Source organism: Trichosurus vulpecula, chromosome 2 (genome assembly GCF_011100635.1).
Source record: "Trichosurus vulpecula isolate mTriVul1 chromosome 2, mTriVul1.pri, whole genome shotgun sequence".
Taxonomy (NCBI): Eukaryota; Metazoa; Chordata; class Mammalia; order Diprotodontia; family Phalangeridae; genus Trichosurus; species Trichosurus vulpecula.
The window spans coordinates 424,864,842-424,877,079 of NC_050574.1; the positions used below are offsets into that span (position 1 = coordinate 424,864,842).

Genomic DNA, 12,238 nt, shown 5'->3' on the forward strand with positions numbered 1-12,238 from the left:
AAATTGTCTTCAACTTATAACGATTTAAAATTCTTTGGGAAAAGCAGATCTTTCAAGGCATAACAGGTACTACGCTTAGAGACTTTGTCGTATGTATAGTTTTAATTTCCAAGATACACATTCCATTAAAATATTACAGAATATTTCAAGTGGAGTATTGAAACCAATGTATGTTGAGCAAGAGTGATAAAGAATAACAGTTCACTTGAACTCTACTTTATAAAATCAATGTATTAGTTGAGAATGAAGGAAAGAGCTGAGATCAGAAAAGCATGATTTTTGGAGTTTGATAGATGGCCTGTGTTCAAAGAAAGCTGTTTCAACACTGACCTGGAGATCTATAAAATAGTCATGTTCAGCTTTCATTGTCAACATACATTTATTTATTAAGCACCATGAGATGAACAACAATTTTATTAGATTATTCATAAAACCTAATTAACATTAAGTAGTTCAACAGGATCTAGCAATAAAGAGGTCCTAGACAAAGTAAAATTATTTGTTTTCTTTCCTCTTCTGGCAAGCCTAATATATGCAGTGAATGAATTATAGTAGGATGCCCAAACAACTATTACATGGGCAGTCAAAGAAAGGGAGGCCAGAATAATTCCTTTCAAGATACTTTGAAAATAGCTTCAAGTAACAGAGAAAAAGAACAATGAATTCTGATGTTACACAAACTATTTGTAATAGTGGGCAAAGAAGGCGTTCTGCTCTCTTTCGCTAATGTGAATGTGGTCATGGTATTTAAACCAGGAAGAGAGAAAATATTTTAAGAAAGTTCTAGGTTAATATTCTTAATGGACATTAAAGTAAAAATTTTAAATAAAATACTGACAAATCAACCACACAAATTAGGAAAATTATATACTGTGACAAGATTGGATTTTCAGGAATGCAGGGTTGGTTCAACGTCAATATAATAAATCATGTTAATAATAAATAATAAAACACATTATATGAGTAGGCATTGAAAAAGATTTTAACAAAATCCAACGTCTATCTCTGTTAAAAAAAAACACCAAAAAAGCATGGGAATAAATTGATCTTTCCTTAACATAGTAAATAATATTTATCTAATGACAGGAGCAAATATTATACGTGAAGGAAAAAAGCTAGAATCTTTTCCAGTAAAATGAGAGGTAAAGCAAGGATGTTCATTATTACCACAAGTATTTAACAGAATTCTAGAAATGCTAGTATAGCTGTGAAAGAAAGAGAAATTGAGAATAAGAATAGCAAAGAGAAAACAAAATTACTGCTTTTTCAAATTATATTATTCACATTGTAAACCTCAGTATCAATAAAAAATTAATTGAAACAAAACCACAAAGTTGTAGGATATAAAATATACTCACACAAGTCATTATCATTCCCTTATTAATATAAGAAAACCTAAAATATGAATATAAAAATATGAAGAGATAGAGAAATTCTATTTAAAATAACTATTAGAAGGTATGAAATATTTGAGAATGTTTCTACCAGGATAGAACCAGAAACTATATAAGTACGACTGACTATGAAACACTTTTTGGCAAAAATAAAGACCGCTCTAAGTAATCAGAGAAATATTACTAGGTCATTGATATAATAAATATGATATAAATAATATAATTTTATATGGTACAATATAATAAAAATGACAATGCTACCTACCAAACTACCAGAAGATTATTTTCTAGAGCCAGAAAAAATAATAACGCTCATCTCTAAGAGCAAATTTAGTCAAGCATCGCAAGGGTAAAAATGAAAAAAGAAAACAGCAACAGTGAGGATCTTTTGGTACCATATCTTAAACTATACTACAAAGTAATAATTATTAAAACAGAGAAGTCAGTCAGTGAAACAAATCAGGTACATTAAGTATACATACGCAAGTGAACATAGCATGGTGTTTGATGAACTTTAAAGACTGTTCTTCCTAGGGTAGGGACTCACTATTTGACAAAAATTCTTGGGAAACCTATAAAACAATTTGATAGACACCAACATCTGACACTGTATGCCGACATAAAATCCAGGTGTATATGTGATTTAGATATAAAAGGCAATGTCATAAATAAATCAGAAGATCAAGGAAGAAATTACTTTTTAGATCTATAGATAAGGAAAAGTTCATGAGTAAAGCAACAGAGAGGATCACAGAAAATAAAATGAACAGTTTTGATTATATAAAATTGAAAAATTTTTGCGTAAGTGAACCTCATGCCATTAAAATTGGATGGGAAACAGAAACTGGAAAAAAAAACTACAAACAATTTCTCTGCTAAAGATCTCGTATGGAAGATATATAAGGAATTGAATAAAATTTACAAGACTAAGAGCCATTCCCAAATAGATGCATAAATTAGTCATCCAACATTTTAAATTGCTTACTATGTTCCAGGCACTGGTCAAAACATATAAACAGGCAGTTTTTAAAGAATGAAATCCAAATTTCAATACCATATGAAAAATGCCCAAACCACTAATAGAGAAATGCAAATTAAAACAACTCTGAGTTCCATTTCACACCCATTTGAATTGGGTAGAAATGACGAAAGAGAAAAATCACAAATATGAGAGGGGCTGTGCAAAAACAGGTACTCTAGTTCACTGTAGATCTGTGAATTAATTGGTCTAGAACAGGGCTTCTTAAATTTTTTCCACGTGAGACTCCTTCAGCACTTCTTAGACTGTAGGTCACGAACCCATATGGGATCTTGACCCACAGTTTAAGAAGCACTGGGACACTCTAGAAAGCACTGTGCTCTCAAGAAAGGTCCAAACTGTACATACCCTTTAAGCCAGCTATACTACCACTAGGTCTATATAACAAAGAAATTAAGAAACAGGGCAAAGGATTTCTATGTACAGATTTATTTATAGGAACTCTTTTTGTGGTAGCCCCAAATTGGAAACTAAGGATATGTCTTTCTTTTGGGGAATGGGTAAGCAGATTGTGGTATATCAATGTAATGGAATGTTGTTTGACTATAAGAAATGATGAAATCTAAAATTTTAGAAGAAACTGGAAGCCTTTATGACCTGATTCAAAGTGAAGTGAACTGGGACAGCAGTTTACTTGTCAGCATTATTATAGAGAAAAACAACTTTGAAAGACTTTTCAACTCTGATGAATAGAATCATAAACTACAAGATCAGAGGACTAAAGATAAGCCATGCCACCCATGCCAGATAGGTGATAGATTTAAAATCCAGAATGACACTCACATTTTTGTATATGGCCAATATAGGAATTTTTTTGCTGGACTTTGCATGTAAGGGGCTGTAGTGTGTGTGTGTGTGTGTGTGTGTGTGTGTGTGTGTGTGTGTTTTGTTATGGGAGAGAGAGATAATGATTTTTAAAAAATAATTTCAAGCAATGTAAACTAAAATCAGTGAACTTATAGGATACAGTAGCAGTAGGAAGACCAACCTGATATGATCAGTCTTGAAGAAGGTAGCTTTTTTGTTAACAATGATTTTGGACCTCATAAGCGTCTATAACACAGAATAATAAATGATTAGGGATTTTGAAAATAATGTCTGTAGCTACAAATTAAAGAATAGCTTTCACAGGTGCAGACTTGTAAAAGACTTTTGTCTATGCATTGATGTTGTAAGCCATCCAGCAAACACCATTAACAATCTGTGTCAATGGGATCATCTTTGAATACAAAGTTGAGCAATATAGCTTAGGCCATACATACATATGGTCATACGTATATATATATATCTGTGTGTGTGTGGTGTGTGTGTGTGTGTGTAGCACTATATACCTACATACATACATATATATATATATATAGAGAGAGAGCAATCATACATGCACTATTAATATGAAAACTGACATCAAAAGCAAATTAGGTAAAGGGAGAAATATTGCGTTCTTCTAATATGTTAATATGAAATAGAATCTTTAGCGTTTTAATATTTCTAACTAGAAATTATAGATTTGCTGTCTTTTACTTTTGACCATCCTTTAGAGCCATTCTCGCTAGTGTGTGTTAGCCTTTCTGATAGCTGAGGAAAATTATTTGACCTGCTCATATTTCATGGAGTCCACCAGAAATTCCACGAAAACTGACTTCTCACTTCCCATACAGACCAGATATTGTATGCACAAATCCATTTCACAAACATGTCAGACACACACACACACACACACACACACACACACACACACACACACACCCCTTTGTTGTAAAAGCATTTATTAAATGCTTACTATGTGCCAGGCACTATAATAAGTGCTAGGGATACAAAGAAAGGCAAAAACATAGTCTTTGCCCTAAAGGAGCTCATAGTGTCATGAGGGAGTAAATGTGCCTGCAAGATGTATACAAAGTAAATTGAAGGTAATCTCAGAAAGAGATTTTCACCTCTGGAAGGCACATGCAGGGTGGGGCAAGGTCTTTTGTAGAAGATACAATTTGAGCTAGGTGTTGTAGAAAGTCAAGGAAACTAGGAAGCAGAAGGAGAATGGAGAACATTCTAGGCATGAGAGGCAGGCAGCCTGTGAAAAGACACATTATATGAAACATACCTTTTTAGGCATTTCCAAAGCACCACAATCTTGAAGATATACCCAAGCATATTTTAGTTTTCATTTCATCCACATACCAGTTAATAAGCCTATCAGACTCATAAATCCACTACTGTTGTCTTTTCAAGTAGGAAATTTTACTTTTTTCCCCCCAGTCTTAGTATTAATAATACTATGTATTTTATGTAGCACTTTAACATTTACACAACTCTTTCCTGATTGTAACCCTGTAAGGTTAGTAGTGAAAGTGTTTTATCCATTTCTTGAAGATGAAGAAACTTGACTCAGTGAGGTTGTGTCTGATTCCTTTCAAAAAGCTAGTCACATTTGGGATTCGTGCACAGGTGACCTAATTTCAAGCCCCATGCTCTTGTCACTGCAGTGTGCTGAGATTGTATGATGTTGAGCTTTTGTTCCCTCTTAAATTGGTGTGCTACCCAGTTAGGGAAAGGGAAAGTGTTTTATTCAATATCTATTGTGTGCCTCCTATGTTTAGAACAGTCTTCCAGGTGCAAGGAGAAGATAGATAAATTAGAAACTATCTCTGCCCATGTGAAGCTTATCAGGTCTTCTACAAATTTATCTACAAACTTTTTGACTATGCGTATTTTCCGATTGTATCCAGTCAGTAAACGTTTATTGTCTCCTGTGTGGCAGGCACTGTGCTAAAGGGGTGGGGTGGGGTGGGATAGGGGGATGCAAAAAGTTAAAAGACAATTGCTGCCCTCTAGGACCTTACAGTCTCATGAGGGAGACAATAAGCATACAAATATATACTAACAAGCTATATATAGGATAAATAGGAAATAATTAATAAAGGAAAGGCACTAGAAGTAAGAGATGTTGGGAAAGGCTTATCACAGAAGATAGGATTTTAGTTTACTACATTTTTAAACTAAATTTTTAATTTACTGAGAGATTAGTTGGAGGGGGGGAATAGTATAAGGTATAAGAAGACTGGAAGGGTAGAGAGGGGCTAGGTTATGAAGGGCTTTGAAAGCTCTTTTTGATTCTGAAGGGAGCCACTGAAGTTTATTGAGTATGGGGGTGACACAATTGGACTTGCACTTTAGGAAAATCACTTTGACAGATGAATAGAGGAGAGGCTGGAGTAGGGAGAGATTTGTAGCAAGTCGACTTATTAGCAGTTTATTGAAATAGTCTGTTGTACTTGGCAGGAGGCAGTATTATAGGAGAAAAGAAGATATATTTGAGAGACATTACAAAGGTGAAATCAGCAGGCCTTTGTAGCGGCTTGGATATGGGGGCTGAAACATAGTGAAGAATCTGATGACTCCTAGGTTGTGAGCCTCAGGGACTGGGAGGATGGTTTAGCCCTCTACAGTAATAGGGAAGTATGGAAGGGAGAAAGACATTTGGAAAGAGAAAGATAATGAAATCATTTTTTGACACGCTGAGTTTAAAGTCTACTAGACACCCATTTTGAGATATCTGAAACGCAGCTAGAGGTGTGACTGGAGGTCAGAAGAAAGAGAAGGCAAGATCAGAAGGTTTCAGAATCACCAGAATAGATATGTTAATTAAATCCATGGCTACTAATGAGATAACCAAATGAAATAGTATGTCAGGAGAAGAGAAGAGTGCCTATGACAGAACATGACTTAGATGAGGATCCAACTATGGAGACTGAGCAGTTGCCGTCAGATAGCTAGGAGAACCAGGAGAGAGCGGTGTTCCAAAACTCAGAGAGAAAAGTGAGTGTTAGAAAAGAGAGTGATTGACACTGTCATCGGCTGCAGAGAGGTCAAGGAGGATGAGGGTTGAGAAAAAGTTAATTGAATTTGGCATCTAAGAGATCAGCAGTAACTTTAGAAAGAGTGGTTTCAATGGAATAAGCAGGTCAGAAGCTGGATTATAGAAGGTTAAGAAGAAAGTGAGAGGAGATAAAACCAGCTATTGTAGAAGGCCTTCTTAAGGAGTTTATCTTCAAAGGGCAGAAGACAGGATGATTATTAGCAAAGGATGGAGTGAGAAAAATAACTATATCATTGTTACTGTTGTTGTTGTGTCAAGAAGACCAAGAAGACCTGGATTCACTATTTAATAAATATTTGATGGTTTCAATTGTTATGTTATGACTTCTCTAGACTTAGTTTTCTCAACTCTACAATGAGAAGGTTAGACTAGATATTGTCTAAACTACCTTCTAGTTCTTAACTTGTCATCAGAAAGGCCTGTTAATTTGACCTTCTTTGTGTCTTTCACATACACTGTGGTCTCTCTCTCCTCAGACACTGCCACCACCCTTATCCAGGCCCTTATCACCTCACTCCCTGAACTACTGAAATAGCCTGTTGGTTAGTACGCCTGACACAAGGCCCTCACTATCCTACTTTGTTCTCCACTCAGCTGTCAGAGTGATCTTCCTAAAACCTAAGTCTGATCATTGCACTTACATATTCAATAAACTCCACTGGCTCCCTCTCACCTTCAGAATCAAGTAGAAAATCATCTGGTATTCAGAGCTCTTCATAACCCAGCACCCTTCTGCCTTTCTGTTCTTCATATATCTTAACCCCTCCCACCCAAGTATCCTGCAAGTCAGTGATATTGGCTTCTTGAACAAATTACTTCATCTCTCAGTTTCAGGCATTTTCATAGGCTATCCCTCATGCCTGGGAAGTTCTCCCTCCTCATTTCCTCCTGGAATCTCTGGCTTGCTTTCAGTCCCAGATAAAATCCCACCTTCTGCAGGAAGCCTTTTCTAGTCCCCTTTAATTCTAATACCTTCTATGTGTTGATTTATCTTCCTAGCAGTTTGAAAGCAGGGACTGTCTGTTCCCTTTATTTGTAGTTGTTGGTCCTTTGTTCTCAAAGAGGACCAATGACATCATGAGGGTGATGTCTTGATTTGCACATGAATATGAGTTGGGTCAGCCTCACTCCTCCAGTCATCTAAGTCTAGTGACAAGACAAAGGTCAAGATGACTGGCAATGGTCCAGGATTCAGCAGGTGACCTAGGTCTTTCCCAGGTCTCAATTTGTCTAACTCCACTGTTCACTCAGTAACTAAGGGCTGGGTGAGAGTTGAGACAAAATGTGGCTTAATTTACCAACAGGAAGATTGCAATCTGGGAGGGGAAGATACCTGTTCTGGCCAGAACAAAAAACCAATTGCTATGCATACTCATTCTAAGTCATCAAACCTAAACAGTGTGCCACTGAGGCTTAGGTTGGGGCTATTTTTGCCATTCAGTGAAAGCCAGGCATTTGGATTTTAAGGTGGAATCAAGTAGCGCCATTGGCTGATTGACTGAATCTCAGTTCTGATTCTGACACACAGAAGACTATGGGCAAATCACTTCATCTCTTTGACCCTAAGTTTCTGTAAAATGGGCATGATAATTCTTTTACTACCTACCTCACAGGATCATGAGGAAAGCATTATGTAAACTTTAAAATGCTACAGAAACTTTTTTTATTTTTAATTTATTCATTTACTTAGTCCAGACATGATTTAATCCATGTAGCGCTCCCAAGTAAATAAACTTCTTTTGCCATTGCAAATAGCAAGTGCCCAGGCTCTGCTTACAACTTTGATTTTTAGAGAATTGGCCAGGTCACTGAAAGCATTAAATGACATCATCATAATTCTCATTTATATAGCAAAACAATTATCAAATATTATCTCATTTGATCATCATGGTGGGGGGATGGGATGCTGTGGAGAGGTTCAGTAACTTGCCCAAGGTCACACGGCCATAAGTATCTGAGGTTGGTTTTGAACTCAGGTCTTTCCTGACTCTGGGTCTAGCACTCGATCCACTGCACCACCTAGCTCCCTTCCATCTTTTGGTTAATAGTCACACAGCTGATGTGTCTTAAGAGACAGAAACTGAACCAAGACTGTGACTCTAAGGCCAGTTTTTCACCCACTATACTATGCTACTTCTCTGTTTTTCTTTAAAATTGAATAGCACTGTTATATATGTTATACTAAACCATTAAGAAAGGTGTTGGCAGTTCATCCTGATCCATGCTTTTCTAGAAATTAGAGAACCATATTCTTGCTTGGATTTCAAGTTATGTAGTTCTGCTAACCTTCATCTATGTGTATGACAGAAAGCGGAGTCCAGAATCAATGGATCCCAAATTCAAGATACTGATTCCTTGGCAAGAACTCCAGAAAACTCAGTTAGGATCATAGATAGGGAGTTGGAAACGGACCTTTAAAGTCAACTAGTTCAACTCCCTCCTTTTACAGGTAAGGTCACTAAAGCCCAGAGAAATCAAGCGATTTGTCCAAGGCCATTCAGTTCTTTTTTTTTTTTTTCATCCAGTTCTTTTATTAATATATTTTACTTTTTTTAATCAGCAGAAATCCACTTTATTTCCCTCCCAGCTGAATCCTCCCCATTCTTCAGCTGAGAACAAAAGAAAAACAACTCCTTTAACAAACATGTATAGATTCCCATTCTTTGCCACCTCACAAAGATTTCTAAGTATATTTCTACAGACTTAGGGTTTGTTTTACTTCTAATTTTCCTTTCTCCCCTTTCTTTCCTGTTTCCTTGTTGAATGAAGTATCTTTTTGTACCCAACTCTACCTTTGTGTGTATGTATTCTTCCCTTCTTTTATCATTTCAGATGAGAATGAAGCTTAAATGTAAGCCACTTCCCCCAGACTCTTCTCCTTGTTTGGATAGATATCTGCTTGCACACCCTGATTCTGTGTTCCCTAATTTTTCTTTCTTGCCCCTTCCCCCAAAAGATTCTTCTTCCTTTCTTTTTTGCATTCTTCTCTAAGGTTATAAAGATATAACAGAACCATTTCCCGCTCTAATTAGACTTCCTCTTTGACTCCTAAAGATACTAAGATTCAGAGGGGACACATGTATCATAGAAGCAGTTTATCCTTGTTTAGTCTCTTATGATTATTCAGTCATGTTATCCTTTTTTTGTTCTCTTGATTTCTGTGTTTGAACTACAAAGTCTTTATGCAGCTATGATCTTCTCATCAGAAATGTTTGTAGTCATTTCATTAAAGGTCCATTTTTGGAGGGTAGGATTTTACTCAGTTTTGCTAGGTTAGCCATTCTCGGTTGTAAGCCTGTGTTTCCTTTGTCTTCTGAAATACCATATGCCAAGATTTCCGTTTCTTTATAGTGGTGACTTCTAAATCATATATCATTCTGACTGGTTCATCAGTACTTGAGTTCTTTCTTTCTGACTCCTTGTAGTATTTTTTATTTGACCTTTAAGCCCTGGATTTTGGTTCTAATTTTCCTGGAAGTTTTCATTATGGGGTTTCCTTCAGGAGGTGACCATTGAATTCTTTCCCTCTTTGCCCTCTGCTTTCTAAGACATCTGAGCAGCTTTTTTTTTTAAGATTTCTTGAAATATGATGTGTACGTAAAGGGGGAAACTAGAAGGAAATTAGAAGAGCAAAGAATTGTTTACCTTTTAGGTCTATGGAGAAGGGAAGAATTCATGACCAAAAACAAGAGATAGAATTACAAAGTGTAAAATAGATAATTTTGATTATATTAAATTATATTTATAATATATTATCTAAATATATATTATAATATATGAGTATAATATATTTGTACTTTCGTACAAACAAGACCAATGCAACCAAGATTAGAAGGGAAGCAGAACTGGGAAACAAGCTGGGGAACAGCAAGTGTCTCTGTTAAAGGCCTCATTTCTCATATATAGAGAATTGAGTCAAATTTATAAGAATACAAATCATTCCCTCATTGATAAATAGTCAAAGGATATGAACAGGAAGTTTTCAGCTGAAGAAACCAAAGCTATCTATAGGCATACAAAGAAGTGCTCTAAATAATTTTTTGATTAGAGAAATGCAAATTAAAACAACTCCGAGGTACCACCCCATACCTATCAGATTGGCTAATATGATGAAAAAGGAAAATGATAAATGTTGGAGAAGATGTGGGAAAATTGGGACACTAATACATTGTTGATAGAAAGTTGAAAGACAAACTATATTTTGCTCCTTCCTAACCTATCCCCCTTTATCCAATTTTCTACCTTGACCCTGTCCCTTTTAGAAAGTGTTTGTTTTTGATTACCTCCTTCCCCTATCTGCCCTTCCTTCTATCATACCCCCTTTTTTATCTTCTTCCTCCTTCTTTCCTGTGGGGTAAGATACCCAATTGAGTGTGTATGGTATTCCCTCCTCAGGTCAAATCTGATGAGAGCAAGATTCACTCATTCCCCCTCACCTGCCTCCTCTTCCCTTCCTATAGAACTGCTTTTTCATGTCACTTTTATGCAAGATAATTTACCCCATTCTATCTCTCCCTTTCCTCCTCTATCAATATATTCCTCTCTCATCCCTTAATTTGATTTTATTTCTTTTAGATATCATCCCTTCATCTTCAGCTCACCCTGTGCCCTCTCTCTCTATATATACACATGCATGTATACATACATACACACACACACATATATACATACACACATACACGTATACATATATATGTGTGTGTGTATATATATACATATATATATATACATACATACATATATGTACACACACACACACACACACACATATATATATATGCATATTCCCTTCAGCTACCCTAATACTGAGGTCTCATGAATCATACTCATCATCTTTCCATGTAGGAATGTAAACAAAACAGTTCAACTTTAGTAAGTCCCTTGTGATTTCTTTTTCTTGTTTACCTTTTCATGCTTCTATTGATTCTTGTGTTTAAAGTCAGATTTTCTATTCAGCTCTGGTCTTTTCACTGAAAAAGCTTGAAAGTCCTCTATTTTATCGAAAGTCCATATTTTGCCTTGGAGCATGATACTCAGTTTTGCTGGGTAGGTGATTCTTGGTTTTAATCCTAGCTCCATTGACCTCCGGAGTATCGTATACCAAGCCCTTCGATCCCTTAATGTAGAAGCTGCTAGATCTTGGGTTATTCTGATTGTGTTTCCACAATACTCAAATTGTTTCTTTGTGGCTGCTTGCAATATTTTCTCCTTGATCTGGGAGCTCTGGAATTTGGCAACAATATTCCTAGGAGTTTTCTTTTTGGGATCTATTTGAAGAGGTGATCTATGGATTCTTTCAATTTCTATTTTACCCTCTGGCTCTAGAATATCAGGGCAGTTCTCCTTGATAATTTCTTGAAAGATGATATCTAGGTTCTTTTTTTGATCGTGGCTTTCAGGTAGTCCAATAATTTTTAAATTATCTCTCCTGGATCTATTTTCCAGGTCAGTGGTTTTTCCAAGGAGGTATTTCACATTGTCTTCCACTTTTTCATTCCTTTGGTTCTGTTTTATAATATCTTGATTTGTCATAAAGTCACTAGCTTCCACTTGCTCCAATCTAATTTTGAAGGTAGTATTTTCTTCAGTGGTCTTTTGGACCTCCTTTTCCATTTGGCTAATTCTGCCTTTCAAGGCATTCTTCTTCTCATTGGCTTTCTGGAGCTCTTTTGCCATTTGAGTTAGTCTATTTTTTAAGGTGTTGTTTTCTTCAGTATTTTTTTGGTTCTCCTTTAGCAAGTCGTTGACTTGTTTTTCATGGTTTTCCTGCATCACTCACATTTCTCTTCCCAATTTTTCCTCTACTTCTCTAACTTGCTTTTCCAAATCCTTTTTGAGCTCTTCGGTGGCCTGAGACCAGTTCATGTTTTTCTTGGAGGCTTTTGTTGTAGGCTCTTTGACTTTGTTGACTTCTTCTGTCTGTATGTTTTG

At 36.0% G+C, this 12,238-nt stretch overlaps 1 protein-coding gene across 2 annotated transcripts in view; it reads left to right on the forward strand.

Moving 5' to 3' along the window:
- Nucleotides 1-12,238, forward strand: part of CDKL5 (cyclin dependent kinase like 5) — a 264,370-nt gene that overhangs the window by 145,224 nt on the left and 106,908 nt on the right. The window lies entirely within an intron of this gene.